The 22,532-nt window shown below is 39.2% G+C and overlaps 1 pseudogene across 1 annotated transcript; it reads left to right on the plus strand.

Moving 5' to 3' along the window:
• The first annotated feature begins 370 nt into the window (after positions 1-370).
• LOC145643324 (uncharacterized) lies at positions 371-18,010 on the plus strand (annotated as a pseudogene). The gene is made up of 10 exons (XR_014122578.1): positions 371-495; positions 4,189-4,296; positions 4,410-4,517; positions 5,972-8,152; positions 10,060-10,230; positions 11,483-11,656; positions 12,303-12,476; positions 14,331-14,504; positions 16,186-16,232; positions 16,397-18,010. The product of XR_014122578.1 is annotated as an uncharacterized LOC145643324 (transcript).
• Positions 18,011-22,532: the final 4,522 nt, after the last annotated feature.

A 22,532-nucleotide genomic window follows, 5' to 3' on the forward strand; every position in this document is an offset into this window, starting at 1 on the left:
TCTGTGTTCTGTTCTATGTGTTCTATGTGTTCTGTGTTCTGTTCTGTGTTCTGTTCTATGTGTTCTCTTTTTAATATACAAAATAATCTGCTTATTTAGAACTCTACATTTGTCTTATATTGTAGAGTATTCTGTATTAATGTTATATGGAGGTAACTAATGCGACATAGTGGAGATTTACTCTCAGCGCAGCCGCAAAACAAGTCCGTGTAGGAGGGACTGTGACTCCATTGGCTGTATAGACTGTATGTCTATGATTGGCTGCAGAAAAATGACGGACAGGTAACTTTGGCTGCTGATTGGTTATTAAAAATGACTGAGTCATAAATCGGTTGTGTAATTGGCTTCAGTTGAAAGTGATTGACATGTGCTCCGCCCTCTACTTACCCGCTGGAGTTCCTGTAGTCTCTCCCTTCTCTAGAAAACGAAAGTATTTTCTGAACTGTCGCCATTAGTTGGGCGGATTGGAGATACGCGCGTTTAAATTATTTCACGGTAAGTTCATTCTGTTTCTTAAAATGCGATGTCGGTGCAGTTTAAACAACGTGTTTTGTAAGTACGTAGTTCTGTGTTTAAATCGTAGGTTCACCCAAAAGTGGATTAAATGTAAAGATTAAAGTCCTGGTGAAGTTAACGCTACGTATCTAAAATGGCGAACGCGCAGCACGATTGTGCAGTTATATTTAAAATAATTTAACGGGGTCAGATATACGTGGTCAGTTATTGTAAATCAGAATTTTAAGTCGTAGTTAGTCAGTGATCTTTCCAAATGGTCCCAGTTAAAACTCATCTGGTCTAAATGTAAAGTCGCTGCTGTGATGTGTGTTTTTTACAGTTAGTTTCTGTTCAGTTTCAGTCATTTTGTAGTGTTGTCCACATTCTCAGTGGGCAGTTCAGATTCCCTGTATAGTTCATTAGATGTAGAGTTACCTGTAGTTAGGATGGGACGGTCGACATTGACGTTTCTACGCTTGTTTCGAGTTTCTGAAGCGCAGCGATTTGAAACGCTGATCCGAAGTGTGGCTCAAAACGGCCATGTCACGTGACCACAGGTGACCTAAGCTTGTGTTTCTACAGGTGTTATACAGTACATGCTGCTCCTGGCTTTGACTGACAGTGTCTGAAACAAACCTGATCACACATCTGTCTCAGTCACACACTCTATGAATGCTTAGAAGTCGAAAACACACCCCAACTTTGAGGGGTTTTGTGAGAACAGAGAATTTGAGAGACAGATTCAGTGTTGTCTAGACAGAAGGTTATTGACAGGACATATTGACTGATAGGCTAGTGAGAGACATCCAGTGAGCAGTAGTTATAGATACAGTGACATTAATATATAGAAAGTGTGTGTAGAGAGAGATCCTCTGGTTTACTGACAGGAGTGATGTGCTGTATATCCACACATTTATATAATGGTAAAAACACCTGTGTATGCCAGCAAAAAGGGTTCACTGTGAATGAATCTTTTCCAAGACTGAGGAGGTAATTTGGGAAGAGAAGAAGCCCCCAAACAGCAGAACAACTAACATTTTAAATTATAAATATTATAATAAATGAGATGTTCCTTTATTTTACCCTATTGAACTTCATGATCCATAATCATAATTATCTACATTCACAACGCTTCCTTCTGCCATAGATGAAACATGGTCCACACAGAAAGATCATTAAATAGATACCAAGAATTTTAAATACCTTACAGAATGACAGAAAGCAGGAACATCTCTTGTTTCTTTGTTTGTTGTATGGCGATTTCTCTGAAATATTTATTGATCATATGAATCGATAGCCTGGCATAACCCACCAGAATAATATCTAGGCAGAGTAGTTTAGACTTTGTTGTTTGACAGAAAAAAATTTATCAAGATGTTGGCAGAAGTGGCCACTGTGGAGATCATTGTCAGATTGTTTCTGTTCAACAGGCCCAGACGTGATGGATGAATTATGATGAATATTATTTAATTTTGTTTTTCTTTATATTATATTTGTTCAGTTAAACATTGTGTCATTGGCCAAAGATATTGGTGGATTATGCAGTTAAACTCTGTGTTATTGGCTAAAGATGTCGGTTGTACGGTTGTGTGCGTTTAGATGTCATTTCTTGCAGTGCTGAGTGTTACCCACACAGTAAAACTCTGTTTGTGTTAAACCCAGAGACTCTGTGTTGCTGATAAAATGTAAGTCAGGCATCTTCTTTTCATATTGGTGTTTTGTTATGAAGAGGCAGTGTTAGTTGATGTTTAGAGTTATCATTAAAGAGCAGACACGTTAGTCCATGTGCTCTCTGTATAGGTTTAGTTTCATGTTTTAGCATTTACCACATTTCTCCTCTGGTAATACTGTGTTTAATATCATTTGGAAGATGTACTTCCTTTGTGTATCAGTCCCTGAGTTTGAGAGATTTAATCAGTAGTTTAAATGTTAGTTGTGTCAATACATTTCTTGCTTTATCAAGTCACTGACTCAGTTCTGGAGATTTGCCGCTAGATGGCACCCAAGCACCAGTTACTGTATATTGATCTCACTATAGGCATTACAATCGACTGTAAAAGGCTTTTCTGTGTATTGTGCATGTTGTAATTTATAAACAACATTGACATTTAAAGTAATATCTGTATTTGTGTTTTACACCACAGATTGATGACACAGACTTGATCTCATAGCATTATATAATATTGGGTAATCTATTCTCTACTTCACAGTTCTCTGAAATCAAAGTCCATGAATCTATAAATCGTCACTAAAGTCTTTTACTTCATTATAACACAATTGAAACTATAAATCATCACTAAAGTGTTTTACTAAAGTGTCCAGATAGTTTCAGTGATGAAAGGTCACAGTGATATATTTTCATCACAGACTAGTGTTGATAGATTCTGTCTGTCGTCTCACTAACATGTACCTTATGTAGTGTTCTATATAGACCCATTTGTGTGGAGGAATGTGAGTGAGTGAGTAGACCATTACAGACACAGCCTGGGTTTATATTTGACTCGTTATCTCTGGTGTGAGAGTGTGTGTGTCAGAAATGATGCGGTTGCTCCTTTTCCTCTCGGGCAGGTAAACACACAGTATACAGCACTAGTATAAATACACGTGATCTCCATAGATTAACACACATTATACAGCACTAGTATAAATACACGTGTTCTCCATAGATTAACACACAGTATACAGCAGTAGTATAAATAGACGTGTTCTCCATAGATTAACACACAATATACAGCACTAGTATAAATACACGTGTTCTCCATAGATTAACACACAATATACAGCACTAGTATAAATAGATGTGTTCTCCATAGATTAACACACAGTATACAGCACTAGTATAAATACACGTGATCTCCATAGATTAACACATATTATACAGCACTAGTATAAATACACGTGTTCTCCATAGATTAACACACAGTATACAGCACTAGTATAAATACACGTGTTCTCCATAGATTAACACACAGTATACAGCACTAGTATAAATACATCTCAAATCTCCACAGATTAACACACAGTATACAGCACTAGTATAAATACACGTGTTCTCCATAGATTAACACACAGTATACAGCACTAGTATAAATCCACGTGTTCTCCATAGATTAACACACAGTATACAGCACTAGTATAAATACATCTCAGCTCTCCACAGATTTATAGACTGTATGCAGTGAAAAGCTTTAAATCAAGTAAATTAAGTTAAATCAAGTTGAGAATTAAATGTAAATAAGATGATGAATTTACACTTCAATATCTTTATAAGTGGGTGTGTTAAGTACTGGTTGTGCTGGATATTTGGTGGATATTTTTTGCTTTGACAGACATTTATATATATATATATATATATATATATATATATATATATATATATATATATATATATATATATATATATATATATATATATATATATATATATATATATATATATATATATATATATATAAAAACACACATATATGAGCTGTTACGGTATCTGAGTAACGTGTGTGTGTGTGTAAACATGTTCACATCCACATGTATTGCATATTGTATTATTTACATATTTAATTTATATATTTTCATATTTTTTACTTCATGTTTCATGTTTGACATCATGTGTTTTATTTTTTAATATGATGATGTGAGTTTCATCAGACATTGATTCAGTGTGATTCACTCTGTGTGTGTATGAACTGTTGACAGGGAGCAGAGAGCAGCAGCTCCAGTGTCCAGCTGTGTGTGTGTGAAGAGGAACAGCTCCAAGATGAAGCGTCGTAAGTCCAGCAGTGGAGGAGGAACATCTGACCCAAAGTGAGGAGCTTTCCATCAGCACTTAATCTGAGGAAACAGGAAGAGGGAATATTCAGGATAAATGAGATGTAGTGAAGGATGTAATTACTCAACACCTTCCTCATCTTCATCAGGGTAAAGAGAGCAGAGTCTCCAGCACCCAGCTGTGTGTCTCTGAAGAGTGACTGGTCCATGGGTAATCCTCTTAACTTCAGTGGTGGACCTGTGCCGTCTGACCCAAAGTGAGTGACACATCACACACTCATATTCTTTCATTATTGTAGGTGTGGAAGGGTGGAGGGTGCTGTTCTGTCAGTAATGTAAGGTCTACTCCATCTTTACTGTTTTAAGATCATTTTTAAGGTATGATAAGGATGATCACTGAGTGATGATGGCCATTTATCAGCAGGGTGAGGTTTCATTAAACACTCAGCTGGGGTTGTGTAACCTGCACTCTACATACACACCAGGCGAGTGTGAGGTGCTAGTACATAGTTGGGTTTATGTCTGTCTGTATGTTTAGCTGTTATGCCTGTGTCTATTAAGACGTTATTAGGAAAAGTCCTAATAATGTCCTAGTTATATCCTACTCACCTTTAACCCTGCCAAACCTAACTCCACCCCCTCTAGCTCCTGTGTGTTTCTTTGCAGTGTGTACCACTCAGTGTATATCTTACACTGATACACTTAGACTCTGACTGACCCCAGGTGAGACGGTGCTGTAGATGTAGTGCTACTAGACTTTGGCTGACCCCAGGTGAGCCGGTGCTGTAGAGGTAGTGCTACTAGACTCTGACTGACCCCAGGTGAGACGGTGTTGTAGATGTAGTGCTACTAGACTCTGACTGATCCCAGGTGAGACGTTGTAACCAGCAGTCTACAGTACACACCAGAGGATTGTGAGGTATTATTAAACACTCAACTTGGGTTGTGTAACCTACACTCTGCAGTGCACACCGGAAGATGGTGAGGTGTTATATAATTGGGTATGTGGTCTTTCTGTATAACATGCTCACTTTTGCCCTTAAATATGTCCCTCTAAAGAGTTTTAGAGGTAATTAGTAAACTGACCTCATATCTGTATGTGTATATATATTCTCCTTATTGACCTCATGTAGGTATGTGTATAGTCACTCATCTCTGATGTGTGTATAATTCATTACTGATTGTGTGTATAGTATCATTAATTTGCATGTCTGTATATGTATAGGATTGTTAGCTGTCCTATCTATCTATCTATCTATCTATCTATCTATCTATCTATCTATCTATCTATCTATCTATCTATCTGTACATATCAGACTTTTGCTAATGTTTTCTATAGTCCTTAACATTGTTCCATCATTTCTGACTGTTTCTTCTTGTTTTGCTTGTTCTAACAGTGTTTGTTTTTGCCATATGACCCCGTGTGTATTATGACCTGTTTTTCCTGTTATTAGGAATCGTCCTTGTAATGTCACTTACATCCTACTAACCTCTAGCCCCGCCCACCTCTGACTCCTAAGTGTTACTGTACAGTGTAAATCTCACGGTGTGTCTCCCACTCTACTGTGTATCAGTCTGTTCCTCATTAATGCCCAGTTCTCCAGCACTATCCAAGTTCATTTATTTCAGCACACAAGTCTGTTAATGTTTTCATTAGTACTTTATTATACAGTAGTTTCATTACTGATATTATGACTGTATGTATCTACAGAAGAACTCATCCACTTCTACACCCACACAAAGACATGGAAGAGGCCATACAGCAGCACTCTCACGCACCAATGGATAATGTTCTACACAGAGTCTTACACACACACAAAACCAGCATGAAGAACAAGTATGAGAGTTTATTTGAGGGAACCAAATCACAAGAGAATAAAACCCTCCTGAACAGGGTTTACACACAACTCTACATCTTAGAGGGAGAGAGTGAAGGAGTGAATGAAGAACATGAAGTTTTACAGATGGAGAAAACACCCAGGAAACAGCTGGTACAAGACACTCCAATCAACTGCTCAGACATCTTTAAACCTGTACAAGGTCCTGAAGGAGACATGGAGGAAGAGAAGATCAGAGCTGTGATGGCTGAAGGTGTCAGACACACAGAACCAAAAGAAGATAAAGGCCCAGAAGTGCTAAAGCTCAGAACTGTTCTGACTAAAGGCATTGCAGGCATTGGGAAAACTGTCTCAGTGCAGAAGTTCATTCTGGACTGGGCCAAGGGAAAAGCCAATCAGGATGTAGATTTCATGTTTGTCCTTCCATTCCGGGAGCGGAACCTGATTAAAGATGACCAGTACAGTCTGCATAGACTCTTGTGTGACTTCCACCCTGAGATAAAAGACCTGGACCCAAAAATATATGATGTGCGCAAAGTTGTGTTCATCTTTGATGGCCTGGATGAAAGCAGAATTCAACTGAACCTTCCCCAGTGTAATAAAGTATCTGACATAAGCATGACATCATCAGTGGGTGTGCTGATGTCAAACCTCATCAAAGGAGAGCTGCTTCCCTCTGCTCTCATCTGGATAACCTCCCGACCAGCAACAGCCAATCAAATCCCTCCTCAGTTCATCAACCGTCTGACAGAAATTCAGGGATTCACGGACCCACAGAAGGAGGAGTACTTCAGGAAGAGAATCAGTGACCAAGACCAAGCTGAGAAAATCATCTCACACATAAAGACAGCAAAGAGACTCCACATCATGTGTCAAATACCAGTCTTCTGTTGGATCTCAGCCACTGTGCTTCAGGAAATACTAAAACAAACTGATACAGAAATCCCTAAAACTCTGACTGAGATGTACATACAGTTCCTGCACACTCAGATCAACATGAAGAATGAGAAGTATGAGGGGGAAAAGGAAAGAGATCAAAACAAACATTTGGAGTCTAGCAGGTCCATGATTCTGAAACTGGCTGAACTAGCTTTCAAACAGCTGATGAAGAGAAACGTGTTGTTCTATGAAGAAGAACTGAGAGAGTGTGGCATTGATGTCACTGAGGCCTCCATGTACTCTGGGATCTGCAATGAGATCTTTAGTGAGGAATCTATGCTGTACCAGAGGAAGATCTACTGCTTTGTACATCTGAGCTTTCAGGAGTTCCTGGCTGCTCTCTATGTGTTTCACTGCTATGTGGAAAAGAACATGGAGGTACTGAAGATCTTTCTGCGTGGAAGGAGCAGATCTCTTCCTGGACCTCAGTCGATTTTTGATTCCCATAATTCTGATGATTTTCATTATTCTGATGATTTTGATGATTCTGATGAATCTAATGATTCTGATGATTCTAATGAGTCTGATGATTCTGATGATTCTGATGATTCTAATGATTCTAATGATTCTGATGATTCTAATGAGTCTGATGTAATAATAACAGGTAATAAACAAGTCATAAACAATAACACGAGGTCTAAGAATGTTCCTCTCCATGACCTGCTAAAGGCAGCAGTGCGTAAAGACTTAGAGAGTAAGAATGGACACCTGGACCTTTTTGTCCGTTTCTTGCTGGGAATCTCACTGGAGTCCAATCAGAGTCTCCTACAAGGCCTACTGACACACACACACAGCAGCCCAGAGAGCATCACATACACAGTCCAGTACATCAAAGGCAAAATACAAAAAGGGTGCCTCCCCACTGAGAGATCCATCAGCCTGTTCCTCTGTCTGTCTGAAATGAAGGACCAGTCTTTTGCCAGAGAGATTCAGGAGTATCTACAATCAAAGAAACACTCAGGACAGAAGCTCTCTCCTGGACAGTGTTCAATACTGGCTTACATGCTTCTGACCTCAGAGGAGGTGCTGGATGAGTTGGACTTGGAGAAATACAACACATCAAAGGAGGGTTACAGGAGGCTGATCCCAGCTGCTGCAAACTGCAGGAAGGCTCTGTGAGTGTTTAACTATTATTTATTCAATAATGTATATTAGAAATTGAGTACTGATGGCTAAATATTTCATTCACCCTCACAAGGAAGATGCCACACAGCTTTAGAGTTGATACACTGGATCATTTATTTGGGGTCCCTCCATATTGTCCAGTATTCCCTCAACTCACACACACCACAACACACCACTAGGTGGTGTAGAACCAGCAAACATATTTCATATATTTCAATATGAAAATACCACTTGACTGTGAGATTGTGAATGTATAGTCAGGGTTATGATTCAGTTAGAGTTCAATTTGCTAGGATTACTGACTGCTACTAACTTCAGTTTATCACACCAAACTTTAGCCACTTTACTATTAATATTAAGTGGAGTCTTTAATGAAGCTAATTACACCCACTGTAATCTACCACTACAAAAGTTAAACACAGGACGTTCTCTCTCTGCTCTTTCTACAATACCTGCTTTACCCCGTGTACGTACGTGGATGACACAGTGTATTGTAGTTAAAGATATAGAAGTTGTAGACATGGAAAGGGAGTTCACAAGGTTTCCAGAGAAACCAGATTTAGGTCAGAGGTCCTTCATCAGCTGTGCAAGCAAATAGCCTGTTTACACCTTAAATTAAGATGTTTCATTTCCAGATTGTACCGGAATTCGCTTTGGCTGGATTCTGTTTACACTTTTCACTAAAATGTGTCCTCAGAGTGAACATATGTGCTTCGATCTTATTTTAACATTTTAAAAGCACACTAATCAACACATCATTTCTGTTTTGCTTCCTAAAACCTACATGGTAAACAAGATTCCTTGCAGACTATTACCAGTGTATTATACACTCTCAGATATGGGCAGAAACTGTCTACAACTGGCAATGAGGCATCCAGCTGTAGCCCTGCAGACATATCAGACCCCTGAGAGGATCAGCCCTGTGATGGGCAGAAGTGTTTACCAAGCAAGAAAAGTTCATGAAAAAGCATCTAAATCTAAAAAAAACAATTAAGCAGCTGACTTTTGTGTTATACTACTAAACCACATAAATGGACTTATGAAAATTACCTAACTAGCTGCTGATGTTATCACTCACTGAAACAGGATGTTGTGATTAATGTTCACCATAAGCTAGGCTAGATAATTTACTACTTGGTGAACTGTCAGTTAAGTGATTCGGTCCCGTCTGCCTCAGTGCAGGAGAAGCTTTGACTGGCAGCAGATGTAATTACTGCAGTCAGCCAGCAGACGGGTTTCCACTTGTGTAGTCGTACGCAGATACAGAGACTTTCATTTGTATTGAATGTGATCAACATCCGTCTCTGACCACTTCTGACTGTGGTTTCAATGATCAGATTACAGTGTGTCTTGGTTGTTTATGACTTGCATTTCATGTGGTAGAGTGAAATCTGAATGTGATCTGATCACTAAATTCTGTCCCTATATCTTAGTTATCTCATAATTTTAGCTGTTACTTCATTTTTAATTCCTTGTAAGCAGTTACATCACTGTTCTAATCTTGTGTGGTGTAGTAATACAATGACTTACCCAAGGTTTGTTGATTCATTAATTAATATTACAGCTCTAATTATTGTAAATCCTGAGTCTCTTTAACACACCTGCTCCAGACTCTTTCAGACATTGATTAGTTCTGTCTAGTTCTAGTTCTATGTAGCTGTCTTATACTGATTTGTATTTATATAACATAAAGTGAATAGCAGGTAATAACAGGTATTAGATATTAATGTTGTAAATGTTCATTAACTGTAAGTCTTTTTATTCAGTATCTGCCACTAGTTTGGTTAGACTGACTTGCTTGTTTTCTTGTTTTCTTTCTCAAGCTGTTCAAACCATTTCTGTGCAGCTTGATGTCTCACTCTGTTTTAAATGTGCTTTATTCCCTCTGTATTTGCAGACTAGGTAACTGTAGTCTGGACACGGTTTTGTGCAAAACTGTATGTTCCACTTTGGCATCAAATTCATCCCTGAGAGAACTGAGTATCAATATCAGCACCCTGAAAGATGAAGGGATGAAGCTGCTTTCTGATGGGCTGAAGAGTTCACACTGTAAACTGGAGACGCTCAGGTGAGACACTGTAAACTGGAGACACTCAGGTGAGACACTGTAAACTATAGATGCTCAGGTCATTTGTTTAACTTCATTTGAATTCATAATGTAGTGGATTTTAATATGGACAAGGTGACAAGGGCATGATAATAATGTCAACACCTCCCAGTTCAGAGTCAAATGTGTGTGTTTCTTGAGCTTTATCAACACTTCCCAGTTCAGAGTGTAGTTTGCCAAATACTAATCAGAAAAGACAAAACCACATTCATTAGTAATGCTTACGGGACTCAATGGGAGAAAAATACAGTATCGCTAAAGGCTTATTTAAATTTTCTTTTACATGCATATTATTGCAGGTAATTTGTTATAGATAACAATACATTAACACAACATGCTGTTCTCTCATGAGTAGACTGAGATATCTAAGGCACTGATCTGGAGAAATACTTCATTATGTTAAATAATACAAATTAAAGTGTTGTAACAAAGTTACAATTATGAGTTATATGGCAGTTATCTTTATAGGTGCAGTTATACAAATGTAAAACAGTCTGGCTGTTATTAATAAATTGTACACTGAGTGCAGTGCAGGTGTTTGAATGGTGTTGTCTGATACAATTACACTGATACAATGACACTGTCTTGTACAATTACACTGATACAATAATACGCTCCGATACAATTACATTGTCTAATGCACTGATACTGTCTGATATGTGTCTGTCTCCTGCAGAAGAGCCGTTGTCCAGAATAAATGCTTCTGTGTCAGTAAATACGTCCAAAATATCTCTCAACCAGGTTAATTTACCTGAATATTGAAAAGAAGCAACCTTTTTATTATACAACTGAATATGAAGTGATGCATTCACAGTAAAACAGTTATATCCTTATGAACTGACATTCACAGTAAAATAATTATATTTTTATGAAGTGATGTTTTTAGATGATCAGGGCTTTTGGATCACTTTCTTGTGTTCAAGTGAGACAAGCCTCTCCCCTCCTTCATGAAATAATGTGCTACAGCTGCTCTGACACATTTCGCTTTGACCAGATACTGATAAGTTTTTTCAGAATTATTTTTTTCTAAAGATCTTCCTGTCTTTGACTCAGTATTTTTATCACTTGATTGTTTAGTCTACAGATATTATGTAAATTCATGTAAAAAAACAAAACAATGAATGAATAATTATTAACAGAATGTTTTGTTATTTCTGTGTGCCTTGATTTCATGCTATTTTAACTATGGGCTTTATTTTCTGTGTCTTCACAGTCTTACAGGCTGTAATCTCACAACAGACAGCAGTAAAAGTCTCTCCTCTGTTCTGACATCAGCAAAGTCCTTCCTGAGAGAACTGCACCTCAGAAATTGTAACTTTCAGGATTCAGGAGTGGAGCAGCTCTTAGCTGCACCGAAGAGTTCACACTGTAAACTGGAGATTCTCAGGTGGACTTTCTGTTAAGTCATTACTGAAGTGAAAATTAAGAAAAGATGGGATAGTGAAGCATTGTGGGATAGTGAATCATGATGAGATAATGAAGTTGGCTGTGCCCTGGATGATTGTCCGTATTATCTCAGTCTCAATAAAGGAGGCTCAAAATGCTATAGTGAATGAATGAATTTACATCAAATAGGTATAGTAAGTTCACATTACACTGTATATTATTATACTGGAAAAATGGATCCATCAGGAAAAGGGTTCAGTAGTTGTACCTGACGTTGCAGGAAGGAGGCGATTATAGCAGCTCCTCTAAATAGAGACTAGAATTGAAATGAGACACAAGAACAGGGACAACGCTTCAGCCCCTTTGTTCTGCCGTCTGATTAAGTTACTAACCCCCAACCCCTAACCCCTTTTGATTAAGTCAGTAAAAAAGATTATTGCCTCTAACTCTAACCCCTATTATGAAAATGTTTTTAAGATCAACACAGTGTACACCAGGAATCCAATAATTACACAGCAAATTATACTCATTTCATCTTCTTCAAAAACCCACATAACTTTAGTTTTTCAGGCATCATGATCTAAATCCATTTTTGTCTTAATGCATTAAAAGATTCCTCAATGAATGTAAAATCTTTGCCATTGCAGACTAGCAATGTGTAATCTTGGAGAACAGACATGTGAAATTTTGGGCTCAGCTCTACAACTCACAAATAACCCCATGAGAGAACTGGACCTGTGTAATAATGATCTGCAGGATTCAGGCGTGAAGTTGCTCTCTGCTGGACTGAAGAGTTCACACTGTAAACTGGAGATTCTCAGGTGAACTCTCTGTGAATTCATTGTTGAAATGCAACTTTTAAGATGTGATATTCTGTGATGCATTTTTTCTAATTCTGAATATAGATTTACCAGTCTTTTATATACGATTTAAGAAAAGGGGCTTAGTTCAGTATTCAGTATTAGTTCAGTATTATAGAGGTATTATTAATTTATCTTATTAAAATCTGGCATATACCAGAGGTAGAGTTTGTGATCTTACAACAGAAGAATCCATTTTAGCTAATTGCCACAAGTCATCAATGTTTACATTATTTTACATACAGATGGGATGAAGTCCACAGTCTATGTGTATATATGTGTGTATATATATATATATATATATATATATATATATATATATATATATATATATATATATATATATATATATATGTATGTGTGTGTGTGTATATATATATTTATTTATTTATTTATTTATTTTTTTGTTGTTGTTTTTTGTTAACAACAAAGATATTCCCAGCTCAGCATGATGTTTATACATTTACATTTACGACACTTAGCAGATGCTCTTATCAAGAATAACTAATTTACAAAAGTGCTTTGTCATTTACTCATATAATACATCCTAGTACAGTACAGTAGGTTAGAGTCCAATATACCAATGATCCAGAACTAGAATACTGTTGAAATACAAGGATCAATGCTGATACCTAGAATGTTTAAATGTTTAGATGTTTATAAAGACTGAAGACTATTGGTTCTTAAGGATTTATGGACAGTGTAGTGAGCTGTACAAAGACTAATGGTTCTTAAGGGTTTGGAGACAGTGTAGTGAACTGTACAAAGACTAATGGTTCTTAAGGGTTTGGGGACAGTGTAGTGAACTGTACAAAGACTAATGGTTCTTAAGGGTTTGGGGACAGTGTAGTGAACTGTACAAAGACTAATGTTTCTTAAGGATTTTGGGACAGTGTAGTGAGCTGTACAAAGACTAATGTTTCTTAAGGATTTTTGGACAGTGTAGTGAGCTGTACAAAGACTAATGAATCTTAAGTGTTTGGGGACAGTGTAGTGAGCTGTACAAAGACTAATGATCTTAAGGGTTTGAGGACAGTGTAGTGAGCTGTACAAAGATTAATGAATCTTAAGGGTTTGGGGACAGTGTAGTGAGCTGTACAAAGACTAATGGATCTTAAGGGTTTGGGGACAGTGTAGTGAGCTGTCATTTTTTATAAATGGGTATGTGAGATACCTGATGAAACTGAAGATTACAGTACCAGTACTATGGTGTAAGTAACTCTGAATTGAGGTAAAACAGACTGGTACAAGCTTAGTAGGTTCACCATTTACAGAAACCTACTGGGTTATTCCACATTAGCCAGTGACTGAAAACTCAGTTAAAAACAGTGACTAACTCATAAGAAACAAGACTAGAGAATCAGGGCAGTGGGGACCAAAGAGCAAACTGGAAAAAAAATGTATCGCCTCAAAAAATATTTTCTTAATTGTTTAAGGGTAGAGTTGACTGCAGTTCTCCTTTCTAATTATAAATTAAAATAATATAAATATAACAAATACTGATGTTGAAAATGAACCCTAAAATACAAAACATTCTTAGACTACAACTGGAGATCAGTGGCAGATCTGCACACTTCTGTTTCTATCTAAACAAAAAGACTATCAATGATTATTACAAATGTTTAATAACATTGGGAATAATTGCACCAAGAAGATAATAGGCATGTTTTATCATGAAAAGTTGAGAATATTAAAAAAATGTTAAAAACTTCCAGATTAAAAAGGTTACTGTTTCATGGTTTGTAATTCCAAACCTTTCTTTACAGTAAAGTCTGCTATGTGCAAACACATTTTCCTCTTTCTCTCTCCCTGCAGACTGTCTGGTTGTATGGTCACAGAGGAAGGTTGTTCTTCTCTGGCTTCAGCTCTGAGGTTAAACCCCTCCTACCTGAAAGAACTGGATCTGACCTACAACCACCCAAGAGAGTCAGGAGTGAAGCTGCTCTCTGCTAGACTGGAGGATCCCCACTGCAGACTGGAGACACTCAGGTATATGAGAGAGAGAGAGAGAGAGAGAGAGAGAGAGAGAGAGAGAGAGAGAGAGAGACCTTTCTGTGTGTGTGAGAGAAAGACAGATTTTTCACAAATATACATTTTTTCCCCTAAGCTCTCTCTCTCTCTTTCAGTGCAATTCTATTCAGTGAGCTTCATTGGTATGCCCGTATGCAGTAACAGTACTGCCACTATAAAATCAATATTACAATAAACATGAATGAACCTTTTAATGAAGGAAATTAAGAATTCTGTTATTATAAAGAACTTGACAAGAACTGAATTTGGTATGAAATAATAATTTAAAGAAGTGAAAAGAAGGAAAATAAATAATAAGAATAATAAAATATAAATAATTAGATAAATACATAAAGGTGTTATAAACTGGGCAGTATAGAGTGTGTGTGTGTGTGTGTGTGTGTGTGTGTGTGTGTGTGTGTGTGTGTGTGTGTGTGTGTGTGTGTTTGTGTGCGCGTATGTGCATTTGTGTGCCTTAGAGTTGGGGTGGATCAAAAAAAAAATTTTGAATTTGAATTTGGTTGAGTGTTTCACATTCAGTGAGAGAGTGCAACTCTGTCTCTACAGTGTCTTTGTTACACTGATGTCTTATATGTGCTGGTCTGGATGTCCAGAGTTCACTGAGTCTGGACTTTGTCAGTGTGGTTCTGTATTTAGTGTCAGTCTCTGTGTGCAGGTCGTCTGCTACAGTGTACTGATGTTTTAGGATCAGATCACACTGCAAAACGCTTTGTGCTTGTGTGTGTGTTCCAGTGGGTGATGTAGTTTTGTTTCTGTAATTTGGTTTGTATAATTGTATTTCAGACTGGTGCTGATGTGCTACAGTGTTAGTGTGTGTTAGTGAACTCAGCATCAGGACCAGCTGTGTGAGGGGACTCTCTTCTCTGCTCAGCTCTTGGCACTGCAGGGCTTTGTAGTGGTGTGAGTGGGGTCTCTGTTTTTTAAGTGTAGCCAATATTTAATCATCCTTTTCTGAATTTTGAGTAATAGTGGAAATTGGCCTAATTCAGATCTACATGCATTATTTGTTGTTTTCCTGTGACCTTTCAGGATATTTTTACATAATTCAGAGTGCATAATTTCAGCTGGGTGTTTGTTCCATTGTGAGTGGCCCCCACACTTCACAACCACACAGCAGAATTGGTTCTATGATAGACTGGAATATTTTGAGTCAAATTTTAATTGATATTTGAATGTGACGTTTGATTGCCTAGATGCCCTGCGTGCTTTCACTTTCAGTTCACTAACTGCTGGACTGAACTAATTGTTGAACTAATTTTCAATCCTAAGTAATTGTAATATCTACAGGTTTTTAGTGTTTGTGTGTATGCAGCAGGTCCAGGGTCCAGGTCTGTCAGTATTGATCCAGTAGGTCCAGGGTCCAGGTCTGTCAGTACTGATCCAGTAGGTCCAGGCTCCAGGTCTGTCAGTACTGATCCAGTAGGTCCAGGCTCCAGGTCTGTCAGTGCTGATCCAGTAGGTCCAGGATACAGGTCTGTCAGTGGTGGTCCAGCAGGTCCAGGGTCGAGGACTGACAGTGCTGGTCCAGCTATTATCTGTGTGTGTGTGTGTGTGTGTGTGTGTGTGTGTGTGTGTGAGAGAGAGAGAGATAAAGACAGTACTATCATCATTATGTGTGTGTGTGTGTGTGTTTCTTTAGGGTGGAACATGCAGGGAAGCTCAGAATCAAACCAGGACTAAGAAAATGTAAGAAGTAAATGTACACACACACACACACACACACACACACACACACACACACACACACACACACACACACACACACACACACACACACACACACACACACACACACACACACACACACACACACAGTATGTGTGTCCTCTAATGTGTCTTCTTGTGCGCAGATGCGTGTGATGTCACACTGGACCCAAACACAGCACACACATGTCTCTCTCTGTCTGAGGGAAACAGAAAGGTGACGTGTGGGGGGAGTCAGTCATATCCTGATCATCCAGAGAGATTTCATGACTGTAAGCAGGCTCTGTGTAGAGAGAGTCTGACTGGACGCTGTTACTGGGAGGTTGAGTGGAGTGGGAGGATGGCTAACCGTTCGTGCTGGGTAGAAGCGTCGTCAGTTGATATGAAGCTGGCGTGTTGGCCTGTTATATCAGTGACATATAAAGGAATCAGCAGGGAATATGACAATGATGACTGTGTGTTTGGACGTAATCTAAAGTCCTGGAGTCTGAACTACTATAATAACAGTTACTATGTCTGTCACAATAATGAGGAAACTGCCATCCGTGGCCCCTCCAGATCCACCAGAGTAGGAGTGTATCTGGACTGGGCTGCAGGCAGTCTGTCATTCTACAGTGTCTCCTCTCACACACACACACACTCACACACTTACACACATTCCACTCCACATTCACTGAGCCCCTCTATGCAGGGTTTAGGCTTTATTCTGATTGCTCAGTGTGTGTGTGTGAGCTAGAATAGCCTCCTGTGTCCTGGAGAACACCTGAGTCTGCACACACACACACACACACACACACACACACACACCTCTGTCTCTTTGTCTCACACACACACACACACACACACACACACACACACACACAACACACTCTCTCACACACACACCTCACACACATATGCAGACAAACCTCTTTCTCTCTCACACAGTATACATCTCTCTATCACTCACACACACACACAACTCTTACGCAAATGCATGCGCGCACACACACATCTTTCATACACTTTCACACACTACACTTCTCACACATACATTCTACACATCTGTCACACCCTATACCTCTCACTCTGTCACGCACACACCTCTCTGTGAGACATACATAACATACCTCTTTCACACACAAACACACACACAATCGACGTCTCTCTCACTCTCTCACACACACACACACAGATTAACACACAAGATTAGTTTGATCAGCCTTTATTGATGTGATTTAATGAGTGATGGTGAACATGGAAATAGTTTTATTTAGTGAGGACCTGCAGGGGATGAGACATTTACTGTAAGTATGTAAGATTAAATATTGTTCTTATAATATGTTTCTAGAGTTTAAGTTTAATGTTTATCTGGCCATGGCAGTTTGTATATTGTAACCATGTAGGTAAAACAAAAGTAGATTAAGAGAAAAATTAACTTACCTGTGATTATTTTTGTGGAGAGTCTTCCATGTTGTTTTGGAGGGGAAAGAAACCATATCCTGTGTTGAAGGGGACTTTTATGGGGAATTGTAATGCTTGATGACAGGAAGTGACACCACCTAATTTCCTATTTTTCCCTCTATAAGTTTCTAAGGAAAAATTAAACTGAGTGGTGTTTTGAAATTGATGTTGGAGAATTTATGATTGCTGGATTTTTTCCGCTTGAACTGGTAAATGTTAAATTCTAGTTTTTTTAATATTTGTGTTTGTTTTTGTTTGGATGGGTTTTTCTTTTGCACTGGAGCACTGCGAGCCAATAAACACCTGCCTATCGTCTGCTCACTGCATGACTGCGTGTGTATCAGTGTGCATGTTTTTGTGTGTGCAAGCACATGAGTGTTTGGGACAATCCTGGAAGCCACAGCAAAGGTTGCCTAAGTAAGGGATCAGGACAACCAAGTATTTTTATTTATTTGATATTTTTTGCTGAAACCAAACAGAACATGCTTTGCCTCACTGAGACTGGACAGACTTACTGAATTTCTGACAGAACTGCAAAATAACCATTAGAGCTCCTTCATAATGCAAGTCTACAGAAGCAGCTCAAACTGTCACTACATGTTTCCTTATTTCATAGTTAAAACAAATAAGCCCATTCTCAGAGTGGTTAAAAACAGTCCAGCAGTGTCTTTACATCACCATGGTGATGAACTTTGCTTTAAGGTTCCTGGTGTGGATCCATTCAATGCACAGCTGTTTATATAGTATCAGAATAAACACTGCAATGCACCTCACAAATTATGTTATTTTATATAGTATCAGAATGAACACTGCATCACACTTCACAAATTATTTTATTTTATTTTATATAGTATCAGAATGAACACTGTAACACACCTTTACAACTCCCATGTGAAATGCTGAGTTTGTCACCACAGGAACATTTTCTTTCATGCCTCTCTGTCCTCCTCATGGTTGTTCAGCCATCACTCTAAGAAGCTGTCAACACTCCCACGACAAACACAACACGAGGGCATACATCATTCACCGAGGTGCAATGGTTGTGAAACCAACCAGCTGATACAGCAGAGTACGGCGTCTTGAAGACCCGTCCCCTGATTTTAATGAACTGACTTACAAAAGAGCCTTCATTGAATGGTGCAAACCTCTCTGGAGGACAGGTGGTTTCTATGGAAACCACTTCAAGCCCCATTCCACATTCAGAAGTGGACACAACTCTGCAACTCTGAGATTCAGGATCCATTTGAAGTGGTTCAAATCTCCACCAAAAATGGACATATGCATATTGGTGTGTGTGGTATGATGTACATCCTGTTACAGGACAGTGTGATGAGACGACAGGTATGATCTGATGTTGCTACACAGGACAAAGGAGATCTTTTGATACAGCTTGTTCTCACACTCTGTAGCGGGTGTCCATACACACACACACACACACACACAAAGTCTGCATGCTGCCTTAGCTGCACTGGACCTGCTATTTCAATCAGGACAGGAGTCGTAACCATGCGGAGAGCCGTGTGGGGTTTGGCTGTAACTCGCTCTTCTCAGTAACCTGCCAAGTGCCCACAGAAGGAAGAAACTGTATTACTATATTTATCATTTAGAAAACAAATGTATGTGTTTTTGCACAAGCACAGAGCTTGTGAATATTTAAGTCAGATATAAGGCTGATTTCTCCCTCTATTGTATTTACAATTATTTATACATTCACTATTTATTCAATATTCATTATTATATCAATTATTATATTTATTTAACGGTGAGCGGTAAGGAAGTGGATGCATGTGCAGAGAAGAGCGAGATTTATTAGGGGCAAATCCAGAGTTGTAGGCAGAGTAGTCCAGGGTCATGGAGCCAACATGGAGAGTTTTAGAACACATAACAAAAACAAGGACTAGGATAACGAAGCCTAGGAAACAGAAACCAAAAGCACACGAAGGCAAACAGGGAAAGCAGCTATAACAGAAACTAAGTAACATACGGAGGTAACGAAACACAAAATGACTAGAATCAAACAGGCTAACAGAGACAGAGGCTTTGAAATAAAGACGGGCATATACACATCCAATACATTCAAACGTTCAATAAATTCCACACAAACGCACGCAATGAACAGCAAAAACACAGGGAACCAGACAAGGTTTAAATTCTTGAACTAATGAACACTAAACAAGGCACAGGTGCAAATCATGAACCGTGAAAACCAAAACAAGGACTGGAACGGGACTGGAAAAGTGAAACATGAGACAAGGAAACCATAGAAACAGACAATAGGAGGGACCAACCGTGAAATTTATTCATTACATACGTTCTGTTCACAAGTGAAAACTTGGACTATGGGCACTATGTCCACAAACTGGACAACAGAGCAGAGTGAACCAGGGGGCTAGAGAACCAGAAAACACTACTAAGACCTTCATCTCATGCGGTTGTGAATCCAGATTAGATTACAAGACAATTTGCTTGGTTTCTGTCTTTTTTGGGGTTGTGATTTAATTTTTATTTTTGCCTGATTTTGAAATGATCCACCTTGTTTTATCCTTTTGGAACCCCACAGATGACCGTAAACATCTTACGAGACTTATTTTAAATTTCAGAGGTGGCGTGGAATCCTACGAGCCACGGTACACTCGGAGTGTGCAGCTGGAGAAAGCTAAGGCCCAAATATCCAGACTTTGAATATGTAGATGTCGGAGCTGAGCTCTTTGAATTTCCTCTCAACTAAAACAAAAGTTTTTTATTTTTTAAATATCTGCTGTGGAATTCCCTACATGTTCATATGAGTCCATCTTACACCATACGTAGGTGAGCTGGAAACTGTAAACACTGAAACACAGGTGATGGTGACCTTACAGTGCACTGTCCTAAAAATAGAGCCATTGGTCATTAGCTAAGACAAGGTGAGCTAAGGACGAGTGTGTCCATGTGCAGGACGTACGAGGTCCTCACTGCATGAAACGGTTTGGACTAGTGGATTGACGGTTCCAAATACAGCAACAGCGTTTCCTCAGGTGATCAGGGAATAATGCATGTGCCTAATCATATACTTTAGATTGTATCTTCAGTGAAAACCTTTACAGATTTTAGTACCTGTGAGGGAAAATGCTTAATGCTTCCTTAAAGGAGGACTAAGGAATATGTGACCTTTATGTGACCTTTGCCCTCATCTTGACTAGTCTGCAAGAAAGGCGAATAGAGAAGTGTGGGAGTATGACAGTTATCGCTTAACTGTTATTTTTAGCAGGAAAGAATGTTGAAGGACGGTTGAGAGGCCTGGCACCTGGAGTCACGAGATTAGCTCATGAGAGAACAATGGGGAATGGTGGGGGTATATGAACTCATGTTAGAGAGAAGTTTGAGGCTTCTCTCCCTCGATACATGAGGGACAGAACCAATAAAGCTCGCTCACTACCCTAGAACTTTATTCACACCCTCTCCCTTGCCAAAGTGAAGGGGGTTGAAATTTCACCCATGCATTCTTAATGTCCACGGTATGTCCAGTAAATCTGTTGGGATAAGATTTAATGCGCAAGCTATGCATCGTAATCAAGTCCAAACCAGAGGGCATAAAGGTAATTGAGCCAACAGTGCAACAGATGTACCCTGATAAAATTCAACCACTGTACTCATACCAGTGGCTGATTGCGCAGGAACCCACCAGAACTGACTATGTGCAGATGTCAGATATCCTCAAACAAACTAAACAAAAAGGGGTAGAAGTAATGAAACTAGAAAACCTGCACTGTACCGCATATGTGTCCGTAGGGCCTGATCATGAGTATGAAAAGGAATGATTCGGCAAGGAGCTCCCAGGAGAGGTAATTTGCCTCGATTATGTGTATTGGGGAAATGGGAAGTGCATAGCCTCAGTGATACTAGCTGAAGGCCCGCCTACTCACCAAAAGGAGCATTTTGCCATGGCACTCTCAGATCCTTATGTGTCAATCACAAAACCGAGAGGCCTTGAATGGGAAAATTTGGGGCCTTGGGTAAGAGCAGAACAGGAAGGTACATGGGAAATGAATGAGCAGGGAGAGGAGGTAAATAGCTGCACAGGAACAAGAAGACAAAAGGTGCAATTTACCCTCAAGGTTACAAGACATGTAGAGGTGGTAGAAGAACACAGCAGATGGCAGGAACAGGCTTCCATTCCTCTTCCTGAGTTCCCCCTCCTAAAAAAGGTTCCAAATGTGTTGTGGGCATTAGGGAAGAATGATGTAGGGCTGATTAAAGAGGGAGCACCAGTAAAAAAAATCACACCTAAGTCAGATTACAGGCCCAAGCAACATCAGTTTGCCCTGAAACCAGAAGCCATAGAAGACATTAAACCAGTGTTCAAAGACCTCCTGGACACAGGAGTGATAGTGCCATGCCCGGATTCGCCTGTACGAACACCAATTTTCCCTGTTAAAAAACCAGGTCGTAACAAATGGAGGTTTGTACAGGACCTCCAAGCAGTCAATGCAGCAGTTAGACAAAGATCCCCAAATGTCCCAAACCTGCACACAATCCTCTCATCTATACCAGATGATAGTAAATGGTTCACCGTGGACCTAGCTAATGCCTTTTTCAGTGTTCCAGTGCATAAGGATAGCCAGTATTGGTTTGCCTTATACGTTCACACGCTTGTGTCAGGGGTATCGTGAATTTCCCACTATTTATAATGATGCGCTCAGAGACAGCCTAGCACCGCTACAGTTATTGGAAGGCAGTGTGCTTTTGCAGTATGTTGATGATTTATTTCTGGTCGCTCCTGCGCAGGAACAGTGTGAAAGAGATTCCTTGTGCTTACTCATGTACTTGGCCGAGACTGGCCACTGAGCCAGTAGGTCAAAG

The sequence above is a fragment of the Electrophorus electricus genome, chromosome 1, assembly GCF_041902795.1.
Source record: "Electrophorus electricus isolate QZ-2024a chromosome 1, ASM4190279v1, whole genome shotgun sequence".
NCBI lineage: Eukaryota > Metazoa > Chordata > Actinopteri > Gymnotiformes > Gymnotidae > Electrophorus > Electrophorus electricus.